Source organism: Dama dama, chromosome 18, assembly GCF_033118175.1.
Source record: "Dama dama isolate Ldn47 chromosome 18, ASM3311817v1, whole genome shotgun sequence".
Classification (NCBI taxonomy): Eukaryota; Metazoa; Chordata; class Mammalia; order Artiodactyla; family Cervidae; genus Dama; species Dama dama.
Window position 1 is genome coordinate 112608086 of NC_083698.1, and position 16578 is coordinate 112624663.

General features: G+C 57.1%; 1 long non-coding RNA gene across 2 annotated transcripts; it reads left to right on the forward strand.

The window, feature by feature from the left end:
* The first annotated feature begins 720 nt into the window (after positions 1-720).
* LOC133072674 (uncharacterized) lies at positions 721-16319 on the forward strand. 2 transcript variants are annotated; one of them, XR_009696791.1, is made up of 6 exons: positions 721-770; positions 7284-7489; positions 11607-13119; positions 13627-13687; positions 14673-14880; positions 15105-16319. It is a non-coding gene; the product is annotated as an uncharacterized LOC133072674 (long non-coding RNA). The 2 variants fall into 2 exon arrangements; XR_009696792.1 differs by lacking the exon at positions 721-770 and adding an exon at positions 799-846.
* The last annotated feature ends 259 nt before the right edge of the window (positions 16320-16578 follow it).

Consider the following 16578-nt stretch of genomic DNA (forward strand, 5'->3'; position numbering starts at 1 on the left):
GCCGAGAAAGGTGAGGGGCCTTCTGCCCGCTGGGGGGCGCCGAGAAAGGTGAGGGGCCTTCTGCCCGCTGGGGGGCGCCGAGAAAGGTGAGGGGCCTTCTGCCCGCTGGGGGGCGCCGAGAAAGGTGAGGGGCCTTCTGCCCGCTGGGGGGCGCCGAGAAAGGTGAGGGGCCTTCTGCCCGCTGGGGGGCGCCGAGAAAGGTGAGGGGCCTTCTGCCCGCTGGGGGGCGCCGAGAAAGGTGAGGGGCCGTCTGCCCGCTGGGGGGCGCCGAGAAAGGTGAGGGGCCGTCTGCCCGCTGGGGGGCGCCGAGAAAGGTGAGGGGCCGTCTGCCCGCTGGGGGGCGCCGAGAAAGGTGAGGGGCCGTCTGCCCGCTGGGGGGCGCCGAGAAAGGTGAGGGGCCGTCTGCCCGCTGGGGGGAGCCGAGAAAGGTGAGGGGCCTTCTGCCCGCTGGGGGGCGCCGAGAAAGGTGAGGGGCCGTCTGCCCGCTGGGGGGCGCCGAGAAAGGTGAGGGGCCGTCTGCCCGCTGGGGGGCGCCGAGAAAGGTGAGGGGCCTTCTGCCCGCTGGGGGGCGCCGAGAAAGGTGAGGGGCCTTCTGCCCGCTGGGGGGCGCCGAGAAAGGTGAGGGGCCTTCTGCCCGCTGGGGGGCGCCGAGAAAGGTGAGGGGCCGTCTGCCCGCTGGGGGGCGCCGAGAAAGGTGAGGGGCCGTCTGCCCGCTGGGGGGCGCCGAGAAAGGTGAGGGGCCGTCTGCCCGCTGGGGGGAGCCGAGAAAGGTGAGGGGCCTTCTGCCCGCTGGGGGGAGCCGAGAAAGGTGAGGGGCCGTCTGCCCGCTGGGGGGAGCCGAGAAAGGTGAGGGGCCTTCTGCCCGCTGGGGGGCGCCGAGAAAGGTGAGGGGCCGTCTGCCCGCTGGGGGGCGCCGAGAAAGGTGAGGGGCCGTCTGCCCGCTGGGGGGCGCCGAGAAAGGTGAGGGGCCGTCTGCCCGCTGGGGGGCGCCGAGAAAGGTGAGGGGCCGTCTGCCCGCTGGGGGGCGCCGAGAAAGGTGAGGGGCCGTCTGCCCGCTGGGGGGCGCCGAGAAAGGTGAGGGGCCGTCTGCCCGCTGGGGGGCGCCGAGAAAGGTGAGGGGCCTTCTGCCCGCTGGGGGGCGCTGAGAAAGGTGAGCGGGGAGGGTGGGGGCGCCGAGAAAGGTGAGGGGCCGTCTGCCCGCTGGGGGGCTGCTGAGAAAGGTGAGGGGCTGTCTGCCTGCGGGGCGGGGCCCGAGGCGGCCCGGAGTCAGGGCGGGAGGCCGCAGGCACACAGCTGGGCAGGCCAGGGAGGTTCGGGGCGTGCCCCCTGCAGAACCGGCCTCAAGTCCGCGGCAGGCTGACTGGGCTCCCTGCCCACAGCCCTCACCCACCTGAGGCCCCCAAGGCTCCCAGAGGAAATGCAAATGTTTCCGGAACCAGGGCGATCATCCGGGGCAACCGGTCGGTCACCTGGGACGCCTGTGGCCTGGAGGGCGGCCCGAGGTCGGGGCCAGGAGCGCCCGGCATGAGGAGCAGCCTGGGAGGTGCAGAAGAAAGGCCAGGCCCGACCTCCGGGGCTCCCAGTGGGCGCCGGGCCCGGGGCACCAGGGCTGAGCCCTGAGGACCCTGCGTCCACCTGTCTGTCTGTGCGTCTGTCCACCTGTCCGTCTGCTCTGGGATGCGATGGGAGAGGAGCCGTGGGTGCTGCTGCCAGGCGCTCAGAGGGGCCGGTGACAGTCACCTGTTGGGTCGTCCCTCGCGGTCACCTGGCGCCTGCTGGGAGCCCAGCAGGGCGACCTCTGCAGCGTCTGGGGGAGGCCCCTGCCCCGGGTGCTGGGCTGGAGGAGAAGGGGTGCCGGCAGGGCCTGTCCTGGGTGGAGACAGCCCCAGGGGGACAGTCTAAACAGATTCCCGGGGTGTTCAGCCTCGGCGGGGGAGGGAATCCTGCCTGACTGCCTCCAGGGTGAACCCTGGGGACAGACGCTCAGTGAGAAGCCAGAGGCAAGGAAAACACTGGTTCCAGCATATGGGATCCTGGGATCGTCAGATTCCTAGATACAGAGACAGAAGGCGGGGCCTGAGGATGGGGGTGGGGGGAGGGGTGACATGTTTGATGTGGAAGGTTCCGGAAATTATGCAGATATGGTGGTTGCACAACCACCTGACCCAGCGACTTTCCTGGGGCTCCAGTGGCTAAGACTCCATGTCCCCAGGCAGGGGGCCCGGGGTTCGATCCCTGGTCAGGGAACAAGATCCCACATGACTCAACTAAGACCCAGTACAAATAAATAATGTGAACCTAAACTGTGCACTTAAAACTGGTGACAGTGGTAAATTTTATGTTGGGAGTATTTTTACTGCAATCCAAAAAAGAAAAGAAATCCAGAAGTGAAGGTAAATGACAGATCAGCAGGCAAGAGAAGATAAGAGCAGAGACAGGGGCAGGGCTGGGGGGCAGGAAGTGGCACTCTGGGAACCGGCCGGAGCAGGTCTGCCCCTCCCGGGAGGCTCCGCGGGCAGGCGTCTGAGGTTGGCATGGCCCGTAGGTAAGGGACAGACAGTCACTGCCTCGGGGTGGAGGACTCATTCGTGCTGTTTGAATATTTACTGTGGGCCAGTGCTAACATCGCGATTTAAAACACTGGTTTTAAGAAGGAAATGGCACCCCACTCCAGTACTCTTGCCTGGAAAATCCCATGGATGGAGGAACCTGGTAGGCTACAGTCCATGGGGTCACAAAGAGTTGGACGCGACTGAGTGACTTCACTTTCACTCTCACAAAGCATCCCCAGGTAGTCCAGAGGTTAAGACACCACGCTGCCAAGGTAGGGGCGCAGGTTTGGTCCCTGGTCAGGGAGCTGACAAGTCATGGTCCCTGTGGCTAAGTAAATGAAAAGGGTTTCTCAGGTGGCTCAGCTGGTAAAGAATCAGCCTGCAATGCAAGAGACCTGGGTTCAATCCCTGGGTTGGAAAGATCTGCTGGAGGAGGGCGTGGCTACCCACGCTACCCAATACTTGGCTACCCAAGTATTCTTGCCTGGAGAATCCCATGGACAGTGGAGCCTGGAGGGTTACAGTCCATGGGGTCACAGAGTCAGACACGACTGAGTGACTGACACGTCCACTTTCACTTTCAAACCAAAGACACACCTAAGGGTAAAGGTTAAGGTGCCCGTTGTTACAGGGCAAACCTCTTCTTTGTCCCCAGACCTTCAGTGAAGGGCGATGGGAGCTTCCGTGACCCGGTGTGAGCCTGCAGGGAGCATGCGTGTACAGGACCTGGAGTGTGCACATGTATGTGCCAGTGTGCGTGTGTGTCTGTGGCACTACTGGCCCCAGCAGGCCTGGAGAGCCATCCACGGGGCACGGGGCGCTCACACGCCTGTGAGTTGGGCAGCTTCCCCTCGCTGTGGCATCAGAGCCCGGAGCCTCCACGCCAGCCCTGCAGGGGCCTGGGCCTCGGCCGAGGGGCACCGGGCCGCGGGCAGGAGGCGCTGGGAGGCCCGTGGTCAAGGCGATGGAGGCCCGGCCGCAGCTCCAGCCTCGGTGAGCACTGGGCGAGGCCGGGATCTGCAGGCTCAGCCCTGGGTGCGGACGGCAGAGTGAGGCTGCCCGGTGGCCAACCCCAGGGCAGGCCCCGGAAAGTCCCAGGCCGGCGTTGGACGGTGGCCCAGGTCCCCGCGGGCGAGAGGGTCAGCCTGTGCCCGCGGCATGGCCGTGCCCGCCGTCAGCAAGTGAACCCAAAGGAAGGCAGGAAGGGGCGCCTATCTTATCAGGACTGCCTGGCCCAGCCTCCCCTGCGCCTGCCTCGGGCCACGTGCCCCCAGGAGCACCTGGGCACAGTCGGCATTGACCTCCACTCGAGAGCCCGCTGGAACCTTCTGGAAACGTTCTGATCTGTGGTGGAGCTGGGCCAGGTGAACGCACTGCTGCCTGGGCTCTGAGGGCAAGCGAGTCCTTCCCGGGACAGGACCTTCATCCCCACCGCCCCGGACGCAGAAGTGACAGGAGTCCATTTCCCAAGGGGTGTCCCGGCCCGGCCCTTCTCTCAGGGTCACCTCTCCAGGTCTGCAGAGGTTTAAGTGCAAAAGGCAGAAATGTCAGAGAAGCAAAGGTGAGTCACAGATCCCAACGCAAGCATCCTACCCGGACCTGAAACTGTTAGTCACTCAGTCGGGTCCAACTCTTTGAGAGTCCATGGACTGAAGCCCACCAGGCTCCTCTGTCCATGGGATTCTCCAGGCAAGAGTACTAGAGTGGGATGCCATTTCCTCCTCCAGGGAATTTTCCCAACCCAGCGATTGAACCCGGGTCTCCTTCATGGCAGGCAGATTCTTTACCATCTCAGCCACCAGGGAAGCCCTATCCCACTTGATCACCAGCCTAAAAACTGTCTCAGCTGCCGCGTGAGTCCATCAGCCCTCCTCTCCTCCCAGCCCCCATCCTCGCGTCCCAGGGTCATTCATCACCTGTCCATTCGAAGGCCGCCTCTGGGGCGTCTGGGTGCGGGCGGCCCCGCACCATCTTCAGGACACGGGGCAGACGAAGCCCCTGACCACACGTGTGGACCCTGAGTCTGCGTTCCAAAAGCAGGGTTTCAGTTAGAGCTCTGAAAAGTGCTGTGAAGGAAGCCCACGGGCCCAGCCCAGCTGGGCTGGACAGAGCCCGAGTCCACTCACCTGGCGAGCAGCAGAGCCCACCCCTGACCCTGGGCTGCAGTGCAGAAAGCTGCAGTGTTTGCTGCAGGGCCTACCAAGGAGAACCGGCCATTCGGGCTCAAAAGACCCAAACTCCCAGAAGGCCCTCAGGGGAGGGGCTTTGAAGGCGAAGTTTGGGGTGAGGGTTGTAGCTCATGCACTTCCTTCTGCCTGGCTGGAGTGAGGGGAGAGGTTGGTGCTCCAGGAACCTCGGTCATCAGCCTTCTGGGGTCTGGTGCTGTGGTCAGCGCTGGTCACGGTGCTCCCTGTTCCCGCCGCCCAGAGGCATGCCTCGGGCTGTCACGCAGGTTCCCTGAGGAGGAGCTAGGACGCGTCTGTGCGGAACTGTCCTTGCTTTCCTTGCTTGACTGTCTTTCTTTTGTCCCCATTCCATTTTCTCATGTCCCTGGTTAGTCACTGCATGCGTCCACTCTCTGGAACTCAGCGAGGGCCTCGGAGCCCAAAGCCTTTCTCCACAAACAAGAAACAGGACAAACAGGACCCGAGGGGCTTCTGCACCCAGGAGGACCCCAGAGGGTCCTGCTTGGTTTCAGGGCCAGCTTTTCCCCGATGCTCCTTAACCCCCAGGGACACAGGGAATAAAGGGTGGGACGGCACTCACGAGTGCGGCAGAGGAGCTCGGTTTCGGGGGGCCTGGCTTCGTGGAAGCCTGTAGAAGTGCTGGCAATTTGGACTCTGAGAAGTGAGGACCCAGCCAGGGAGTGGGAGGAGGGGGCGGGGAGGATGGCTGCAGGCGTGGGGAGACGCTCAGGGGAGGGGCGAGGCCGGGAGAGGACGCTGGGCGGTGCTCCCTGACCCTGGCTGGACCTTGACCTCGGGGGAGCCTGGGGGTGAGCAGGGCCCACTGGCAGAGTGGACTTGGGCTTCGGGTGCTGAGCAGCTCTGGCCCACCCCTAGCCCCGCTCGGGGCCCAGCTGACCCGTCCCCCCTGTTCGGGGCACGGCCGCCGGGCTGGGAGAGTCCACATCATACGGGGAGGCCCTGGGACCTGACCCAGCGTGACATCCGGCCCACCGAGCCCTCAGAGGACAGCCAGGCCCACCCGCCCCACGAGAGAGCATTAAATCCCCGGTTTAAAGCAGTCGATGGCCCCGGGGCCTGCAAGGGTGTTCACTGGCTTTAGCTTCCTTGATCCCAGAAGGGCTCGTCCCTGACCAGAGGCCAGGTGGCATGCAAGGTGGGCGCCTCTGCGTTCACAGGCAGCACAGGTGTGCAGAGTCGGTGGGCCCACGCTTGTGACCCCCTGCCCCACCCTGCTGCCCCCAGCCCTGCCTTTCTCTCACCCCTTCCACAGGATTCTCCTAACAGCCCAAGAGGACCTGCGATCACCTTGCAGTTCCCATTGATCGAGCTGCCTAATCACCCGTGGTGGGGAGCCGTCGACACCCGCTCTGAGGGCATTGTTTCGTTCTGCTGCGTGTGGCCTTTAAGCTCCCTGACCAGGGTTCTCCTGCGCCCCTGGTACTGGGAGTGCAGAGTCTTAACCACAGGACCGCCAGGGAAGTCCCTGAGGACACTATTGCTCCATCCCCCCTGTTGGCGAACTGGGAATTCCCCGGAGATTGTAGGTGAAGTTTCTGTGAGAGCAGAAAGCAAAGCTGAAAAGGAAGCTCCAGCAGCAAAAACCCTGCGGAGGCTCAGACTGCTGAGAACACCCTGGGGCTGTTTTCCCTGGGCCAGGGGCCCTTCTCCTGGGCTAGCACCCAGGGAGGGAGCGACTCCCTCACGACTAGGGTTTGTTTCCGTTGACCCCTTGAGTTACCGCCTGCTGAGCAAGGGCCACGTGGGCTCTCGGGCCCCTGGGACCTACAGCAAAACGTTGTCATCCTGCTAAGGCCGTTACAGGGGAGCGTCTGCTCACAGTGAAGACCAGCCCCCGAGCTGTCACCCACGCTGAGGCCCAGGACACCTGACCTCACCGGAGGCTCGGCCTCCCCAGGGACATCCCCGCGTCCACCAGCCTGTAATCCCGGTGGCCCAGCGGGGTCACCTGTCCTGAGGCCGCTCCGTCCCCAAGGAAGACGGTCCTGCCTTTCTCTCGCTCACAACTCCTTGCTCTGCCTTCCTTCTGCCTAAGAAAATGATCCACTTTGCGCGGTCTCCCGCAGAACCTCCTCTTCACCAGATGGGACGCGGCCCATCCGTGAAGCACTTCACGGAGCCCATTAGATCTGGAAGCTTCCGGGACGTCCCTGATGCTCCAGTGGTTAGGACTCCATGCTTCCACTACTGGGGGCCCAGGCTCCATCCTTGGTCAGGGAACTAGGACCCCCCTCAAAAGAGGACACCCCCCCCACCTCCGCAGAAAAAAATAAAAGATCTTCAAAAGTACTGGGTCGAACAATAAATGTTTTAACAATATTGATCTTTGAAATTGAACACAACAGGCGTGGCTCTTCCATATTCTGAGTGTGGGGACCACATTTGACTCCAACACCTGACTGGGGCCCCTCCAGCAGCAGCAATTATAATTTGCTTATTTATTGCCAGGAGGAAATTCAGGAGCACTGACCGTGGGTCTTAGTCCGTTAGAGTTGCACATGTGTGTTTTGTCTCACTTTTCTAGCAGCCATGCTTTCCATCAATGTCCGGGTCTGCTGTGTGAACAATGCCTGGGGCGGCAGCCCACCAGGAGGAGCCCCGACCTGGGAGGTGCAGCCTCCAAACAGAAAAGGCCGTCTTTACAGGTCTGCATTCTGGGGAATTGAACTGTATTTCCAGAAAGACGTGTTGACGGCCCCGGACTTGTGAATCCTTGCAGATGTGATCAAGGTGAGGTCCTCCTGGAACAGGGTGGCTGTGTAAGGAGGGGGCCGTGTAAGGCCATGTAAGGAGCCACAGGGAGAAATCCCCGAGAGAGGCAGATACCGTAAGGATCGCCAGCCACCCAGAAACCAGGGAAGGCAGAGGCCACCGCTTCCTTCCCTTGGGTTCCCAGACCCATTCCAGTCTGTGCAGATGTGTGTGTGTGCGTGTGTGTCTGTGTGTGTGTGTCTGTATGTGTGTACATGTGTGTGCATGTGTGTCTGTGTGAGTGTGTGTGAGTGTGCGTGTCTGTGTACATGTGTGTGCATGTGTGTCTGTGTGTGTCTGTGTGTGTGTCGGTGTGTTTGTGTCTGTGTGCATGTGTGTCTCTCTGTGTGCGCGTGTGTACATGTGTGTGCATGTGTGTCTCTCTGTGTGCGCGTGTGTACATGTGTGTGCATGTGTGTCTCTGTGTGTGCCTGTCTCTGTGTGTCTCTGTGTGTGTGTCTGTGTGACTGTGTACATGTGTGTGCGTGTGTGTCTCTGTGTGTCTGTGTACGTGTGTGTGCATGTGTGTGTCTCTGTGTGTCTGTGTACGTGTGTGTGTGTGTGTGTTTGTATCTGTGTGTGTGTCTCTGTGTGTGTCTGTGTACATGTGTGTGCATGTGTGTCTGTGTGTGTGTGTGGCTTCCCTATTTGTTGATGTTGTTGTTTAGCTGCTAAGTCATGTCCGACTCTTTGCGACCCTGTGGACTGCAGCACGCCAGGCCTCCCTGTCCATCACCAACTCCCAGAGCGTGCTCAAACTCATGTCCATCAAGTCGGTGATGCCCTCCAACCATCTCATTGTCCATCGTCCCCTTCTCCCACCTTCAATCTTTCCCAGCATCAGGGTCTTTTCCAGTGAGTTGGCTCTTAGCATCAGGTGGCTTCCCCATGTCAACAGGCGATTCCCGGACACCAGCAGCTCTCTGAGAATCCAGCTCAGGGTGGACATGGACTCAGACCCGACCCTGAAGGGCTCAGTCCCGTGGGACACCTCTCCCTGTCAGACACCCAGTTGCAAGTCTGTTGTCATCTGTTCAGTTCAGTCGCTCAGTCGTGTCCGACTCTTTGCGACCCCACGGACTGCAGCACACCAGGCCTCCCTGTCCATCACCAACTCCCTGAGTTCACTCAAACTCATGTCCATGGATTCGGTGATGCCATCTAGCCATCTCATCCTCTGTCGCCCCCTTCCTCTCCCACCTTCAATCTTTCCCAGTCCAGGGATCGAACCCAGGTCTCCTGCATTGCAGGCCGATTCTTTACCAGCTGAGCCGCCAGGGAAGTCTTGTCGTAACCTGTACTTCTGACTAGCTGTCTACATATATGCATGCATTCTAATAAATTTTATTGGGGTATAGTTGATTTCCAATGTTGTATTAGTTTCTCCTGTACAATAAAGTGACTCAGTTATATATATACACATATCCACTCTTTTTTAGATTATTTTCTCATATAGGTCATTGCAGAGTATTGAGTAGAGTCCCCTGTACTGTAGAGGAGATTATTAGTTATCTATTCTATATATAGCAGTGTGTATATGGGCTTCCCTGATGGCTCAGATGGTAAAGAATCTGCCTGCAACGCAGGAGACCTAATTCAATTCCTGGGTCGGGAAGATCCCCCGGAGAAAGAAATGGCAACCACTCCAGTATTCTTTTCTGAAGAATCTCATGGCCAGAGGAGCCTAGAGGTCTACAGTCCATGGGGTTGTAAAGAGTTGGACACCATTGAGCGACTGACACTTCCATTTGGCTGTGCATGTCAATCCCAGTCTCTGTTGCTTCCCTTCTTCGCCGCGCTGGTAACCATAATTTGCTTTTTACATCTGTGGCTTTATTTCTGTTTTGTAGGTATGTTCATTTGTACTTTTTTTTTAGATTCCACATATAAGTGATATCCTATGATATTTGTCTTTGTCTGGCTTATTCCACTTAGCATCATAATCTCTGGGTCTGTCCTTGTTTCTGCAAATGGCATTATTTCATTCTTTTTCTGTGACTGAATAAATACTCCATTGTATATATGTACCACATCTTTTTTTTATATTTTATTTTTAATTCAAAAAAATTAAAAAATTTTTATGTAGCAAAATATATCAGCACTTTGTTGTTTTTGGATTTCACTTCTTGCTTAAGAATGTCATGCCTAACTCAAATTTATAAAAAAATCATGTACACTTCTAATGTTTACACTTCTAATATTTCTTGAATTCATATTTATAAATGGAATGCAGTAGAGCTCTAGCATTTTAAAAAATTAATAGCCAAGTCCCACCATCATAATTAACCCATTCTGATTTTTTTTTCCATTCTGATTTTAAAATATCTTTAAAAAAAAACTTTTAATTTTTTACTGGGGTATAGCCAATTAACAAACTAAGCTTCAGATAAACAGTGAAGAGACTCAGCCATACATATACGTGTATCCATTTTCCCCTAAACCTCCCACCCATCCAGTTCAGTTCAGTTCAGTTCAGTCTCTCAGTTGTGTCCACAGCACGCCAGGCCTCCCTGTCTGTCACCAACTCCCAGAGTCCACCCAAACCCATGCCCATCGAGTCGGTGATGCCATCCAACCATCTCATCCTCTGTCGTCCCCTTCTCCTCCTGCCCTGAATCTTTCCCAGAATCAGGGTCTTTTCAAATGAGTCAGCACTTCACATCAGGTGGCCAAAGTATTGGAGTTTCAGCTTCAGCATCAGTCCTTCCAATGAACACCCAGGACTGATCTCCTTTAGGATGGACTGGTTGGCTCTCCTTGCAGTCCAAGGGACTCTCAAGAGTCTTCTCCAACACCACAGTTCAAAAGCATCAATTCTTTGGCCCTCAGCTTTCTTTTTAGTCCAGCTCTCACATCCATACATGACCACTGGAAAAACCATAGCCCTGACTAGATGGACTTTTGTGGACAAAGTAATGTCTCTGCTTTTTAATATGCTGTCTAGGTTGGTCATAACTTTCCTTCCAAGTAGTAAGTGTCTTTTAATTTCATGGCTGCAATCACCATCTGCAGTGATTTTGAAGCCCCCCAAAATAAAGTCAGCCATTGTTTCCACTGTTTTCCCCATCTATTTGCCATGAAGTGATGGGACCAGATGCCATGATCTTAGTTTTCTGAATGTTGAGCTTTAAACCAACTTTTTCACTCTCCTCTTTCACTTTCATCAAGAGGCTCTTTAGTTCTTCTTCACTTTCTGCCATAGGGTGGTGTCTGCATATCTGAGGTTATCGATATTTCTCCCAGCAATCGTGATTCCAGCTTGTGCTTCCTCCAGCCCAGCATTTCTCATGAGGTACTCTGCATATAAGTTAAATAAGCTGCCACATAACATTGAGCAGAGTTTCCTGTGTGATACAATAGGTCCATGTTGGTTATCTATTTTAAATACAACAGTGTGTACCTGCTCATCCCAAACTCCCTAACCATCCCGTCTCCCTACCCTTCCCCCCAGCAACCGTAACTTAGTTCTCTAAGTCTGTGAGTCTGTTTTTCTTTTATAAGTTCATTTGTGACTGTGTGCATGCATGCTTCAATCATGTCTGGCCCATTTCCATCCCATGGACTGTAGCCCACCAGGCTCCTCTGTCCATCAGATTTCCTAGACAAGAATACTGGAGTGGGGTGCCATGCCCCTCTCCAGGGGATCTTCCTGACCCAGGGATTGAACCCAAGTCTCTTTTGTCTCCTGCATTGGCAGGTGACTTCTTTACCCCGGCACCATCGGGAAACCCAAGTTCATTTGTATCGCTTTTTTTTTAGATGCCACATATAAGGGAAGTCATACAATATTTCTTCTCTATCTGCCTTCTCTATCTAGAGAGTCTCTATGACACTCTCTAGGTCTATCCATGTTGCTGCAAGTGGCCTTATTTCATTCTTTGAATGTCTGAGTAATATTCCGTTGTATATGCGTACCACGTCTTCCTTATCCAATCCCTGCTGATGGACATCTCGGTGGCTTCCACGTCCTAGCTATTGTAAACACTGCTGCAATGAACACTGGGGTACGTGTACCTTTCTGAATCATGGCTTTATCTGGATATATGCCCAGGAGTGGGATTGCTGGATAATTTTTAGCTCTGTTTATTTTTTTAAGGAACCTCCATGGTGGTTGTCGAACTGGCCCAGATCGGAGGGTCCCAAGATGCCCTCCTTGGATTCGGTTCATCTGCTAGTTCAGCTCACAGAGTCGAGGAAGACTTGCTTAACTTCCTGGATCGCCAGCTTCCTATAAAGGATGCAGTCAGGTGAAGGCCCCTGACGGGGAGCGGGCACAGGCTTTCCTGCCCACGAGACGCACGTTCCTCGCCCCCTTGCTCGCCAACCCACCTGCCCCTGTCTGGGGCTTCTGGGTTTTTATGGAGCCTCGCCTCCCAGGATGACTGACTCGCTCCTCAGCCTCTGTGATGGGTTCACCCTCGCCCACTCTTAGCTCAGGTGGTGGGGGCGGGGTGGAAAGTTCCAACCCTCTAATCACAGAGGGGCTTCTCCCGGCAACCAGCCCCCACCCCTGGGTGGCATCCAAAAGTTCCCTTGCCCGATGCGTTGTCCAGAATTGAGGACAAGAGACAGACCTTATCCCATCCCTCAGAAAATTCCCAGGGCTTGGGAGCCGTGGACGGTGTGGACGGCTGCTCCACAGCCATGGCCACTCAGCCCGCCTCCCCGGAGCCAGCTGGGTGCTGTGGGATGGTGGTTTGTTTCTTTTTCCTGCTGGGCGGTGCCCAAGGCTCGTGTGCCAGTGACCTGCTGAAGGGCCTGGCTGCTCCAGTTCACTGCGTTTACTTCTGGTGAGTCAAGCTGCTGAGCCTCTGTGTACAGGTTTCCCGGTGAACAGTTAGCCCTTCTCTCAAACAAACTCCAGGACAGCTTGGTTTTGTAATCACCGAGAGCACTGGTATTTATTTCTTAGAGAAGCAGGAAGTCACTCAATGATGGGCTGTCACAAACACAGGCTCCGTGCCAACCGCCCCTGCTGCGTGCATTGGCCCTGCCGTCCTCTGCTTTCTCTGCCTTACCCCGCGTTGGCCGTCGTGTGGATGGACCCCTGACCCTGACAAAGGCCGGGGCTGGGGGGGTTGAATCGGGAGCTGCTTAGAACAGGACCGGACAAACTGAGTGGGAAGGGGGAAACCACGCAGGCTCTGTCTAGTAGAGTCGGCAGAACAGGCAGAATGCGGCTCGTTCATCCTTTACACAGCCCTCCCTGTGCCCCCCGACCTCCACCTATGGAGAGGACCTTGGCTGCGTCCTGCCTGCCTCCCGGCGCTAGGATGGATGTCAGGGGGCGGGGGACCCTGACCCCTCAGCTGCTCCCTGTCGCTTACACTGCCTCCACGGGGTGCTCCTCTGACTTTCCTCAGCGTCATCCCTGCAGAAACTGAGACCCCACAGCCCTGCCTCCCGCGGAGACAGTGGCTACAGCCCCGGAACCAAATGCAGTCAGACAGATTTTGCATGGCCCTGGAGCCAGCAGCAGCTTTTCCGTTTTCTTTTTATAAAGGGTTGCAAACTTCAGGAGGTCCTGAAGGACAGGGAAGCTTGGCGCGCTGCAGTCTACAGGGTCGCAAAGAGTCGGACACGACTGAGCGACTGAACAATAATGAAATGTAAGGATTGTAAAAAAGCAAGCAAGGACGGACAGACAATGGAGACCACATGTGGGCCCAGAAGGTCTAAACTACTGTCTGGCCCTTCACGGACACTCAGTTGGACCCCTTCCACGGGACACTCTGGGTTGGACTCCCTTCACAGACACCCTGGATTAGACCCCCTTCACGGACACTCTGGGTTGGACCCCCTTCACGGGACACGGGATTAGACCCCCTTCACGGGACATGGAATTAGACCCCCTTCACGGACACTCTGGGTTGGACCCCCTTCACGAGACATGGGATTAGACCCCCTTCACAGAGAGTCTGGGGTTGGACCCCCGCCTCCTGCTCATGGAGGCAGGACACTGTCGTGGAGACAAGGGTGGTCCCTTAGACCGCGGACCAGCAAAGGGTGGATACGCCCTGAGGGTCCTGGAATCAGCTGGCGTGGGAAACACGCCCACATCCTAGAAAGTGAGCCTGTAACAGAGAGATGTGTGTCTGAAACAACGCTCTTCACAGCTCTGGGAGATGTTTGGAGGGGTGAGCCAAACCACAGGGTGGACAGCAAGAAGTCAAGCTGGTGAGTGATTCATTTAAAACCGCAGAGCTGGAGGGGCCGGAGCGGTGCGCAGGCCGCGTGAACTCGGCGGACCGCGTGGGCCCCAAGCCTCTGTCCTCTCTGCTGGCGGAACAGAGCTGTTGTGAGAGCCTCCCCGCACCTGGCCGCGAACACCACAGAGGGCGGTTGTCCCCCAAGCCCAGGTCTCGGCGTCAGCAGGGCTGCTTCCAGCGGAGGCTTGAGGGGCCGCTCTGCGCCCCTCTCCTTGGTGTGTGTGCGGCCGTCTCCTCCCTGCGGCCTGCTCACCCCCCCACTCCGGGCCTGTGTTCAGATTTCCCCTCTGTGAAGGGACGCCAGCCTTGCTGGGTAGGGTCACCCAAGCCCCCCAGGGCGCTTTCCTGGGGGCTCAGCAGTAAAGACCCCGCCTGCAGTGCAGGAGACATGTCCTGGGTCGGAAGCGCCCCTGGAGGAGGAAACGGCAGCCCACTCCAGTATTCTTGCCTGGAGAATCCCACGGACAGAGGAGCCTGGCGGGCTACAGAGGTGCAAAGGGGTTGCAAAGAGTCAGACTTGACTTGGCAACTGAAGCAAATGAGGGACTCTTGAGGACTCAGGCCGCCTGCTCGCCCTGCTCATCCGTCTCCAGATGCGGTCCCTGGGGGGACTGGGGGTCAGGACTCCAGCATGTGACCCTTGGGGACACATTTCAGCCCTAACATACAGCCTCAGTGGAAATGCTCGGTCTTTGCCTCTGAGGAAAAGTGGGGAGATCTTTGGGGAGATCCCCTTTCAGCCAGGAAAGGGGAAGTCGGAGAAAGCAGCTTAGTGGGAGCTGATGGGACTGCATCTGAGGAGGCCGGGCTGACCGGTCCCCTGATGGGGGCAGGGATGGAGGGGGGATAGAGGGGTGGGGATGGAGGAGAGGATGAAGGGCAGGGGAGCCCGCTCCGCGTTACCCCAACCCCCAACTTCCCTGCCCCCACCCCTCCCCCACCCGGGATGCCAGCCTCCCCCGCTGCCTGGAGAGATAACCGCTGTTCTGGAAACCAAGCAAACTCAAGCGTAACAACGGACAAACCACACACTTCTGTTTGCATGGGGTGTGCTCACCCAGCGACGGGGATGACAAGGTTGGATTCTCAGAAGCCTGGTACCCGGAGGGTCTGAGCCGAGTTCCGGCAGCTCCACTGACCACGTGGGCGCCTGGTGCGCGGGTGAGCGTCCTCAGTGGTTTCCTGACTCGCCTGCTTGCTGGGTTTTGTCTCCTCGTGGTGAATTGATTTCTATTTTTTTTCTGGCCACAGTGCACGCACACAGCTTATGGGGTCCCAGTTCCCCGCCACCTCTGTGGAAGCATGGAGCCCTAACCCCTGGGCCCCCGGGGAAGTCCCGACTTTGGTTTGTATTTCTGGATTTTAATCTATTTCCTGTAATACAGAAATGCACGTTCATTATGAAAAATGGACGACATTCTGCGCCAGGCCAGGATACGGCTCCAGCACATGAAGATGCCGGGGTTTCGTGCTCGAGCCGCGGGCGTCGGGGCTAACTCCGTTTTTGCAGCTCCGACATGAGCACGTGCCTGACCTGTACGACGGTGTCCTCTCAGCAGAGCTGGGGGCAAAGGTCATGTACATCTTCTCTGATCCTGACTAGGTCACGAGCGCACGCTGAAGGGCTCCTGGTTCTAGCACATCGCTGCTGCTGTGCTGCGTGAAACCCAGATTAGTCTAAAGGAAAAGGGCGGAAGAGACTCCTTTCACGTGGATCACGCAGGGCTGGCAGAGGCAGAGAGACACAGGGTTCCGGGCCGAGAGCGCTGCAGGTGTCCCGGTGTCGCTGCCAGAAAGCCGTACAGCCAGAGAACGTTCAGAGACCGTGAAGAGGGTGAATTTTATGTATGTGACCTGGGTCTTGATGGAAGATCTAAAACTGAACCGAACTTGAGAAGGTGATGCGTGTTCGACGTCCAGATACTGTCCCCCCAGAAAGGCTACAGCGGTCTCCAAAGTGCTCGGAACCCCGGTGCCCGCCCGTTCCCGCCGCATTCAGCACTGCCGCCCCGCTGCTCAGCGGCTGTGTCTCGCTCTCGGGGGTGGTGGCCCGCCTCTGATCACTACGGGAGGTTCGTGCTTATGTTTATGAGAGGGTCACAGGCAGGAGGGCCTGGGGGGGGGTCTCCAAGCGGAGGAAACAGGCTGCAAGTGTCTCTTCAAATTCTGTGTTGCTATGACGACACCTGGTTCCACCTGAACTTAGCTTTTCTCACACCTTGGGCTAACCAATGCGTTTTGCTTATGGAAATATTTTCCTTAAACTATGTTAATGAAACGATGTGTTTGCTTTGGAATTTGGCTTTCTTCAAAATGGCTCCACTTAAGGCTAACTTTTGACTGATAATAGCTCAACAAACCAGTATTCATATCGGTTGTTTTGTGGCTGGGGGATGACACATTTCCTGTCTCAAAAATGCACTTTATGGGAGAGGGGCCTGCCGAAACCCCCTCAGCCTTGAGGCGGCTCTCTGTACCCGATTAATAGCTTTCCAACAGACAGAACACAGCTTGCTAAAACTAGCGCGGGGGGCTCGCTGCGTCCCCCTTCTGACGTCTATGTCAGAAGCTTTCCCAGTCCCTTTTTATACTTTAATAAAACTCTGCTACACAAATGCTCTTGAGTAATCAAGCCTGGTCCCTGGTCCTGCAGCTAAATCTTCCTCTTCGGAGATCACGCATCTGACACCGTTCCCCGTACGCTATCATTTCCAGTCACTTGCATTTCTTCCGTAGCTCACTGGACTCCTGCCTGTGGGGCTCAGATGGGGAACCTGGCTTCCACCACCCGGGGCCAGCGTTCTGCTCTGGCCGCCTCGCCGGCGGGCACTGCCCCAAGCCCTTGTCCTTCATCCCGTG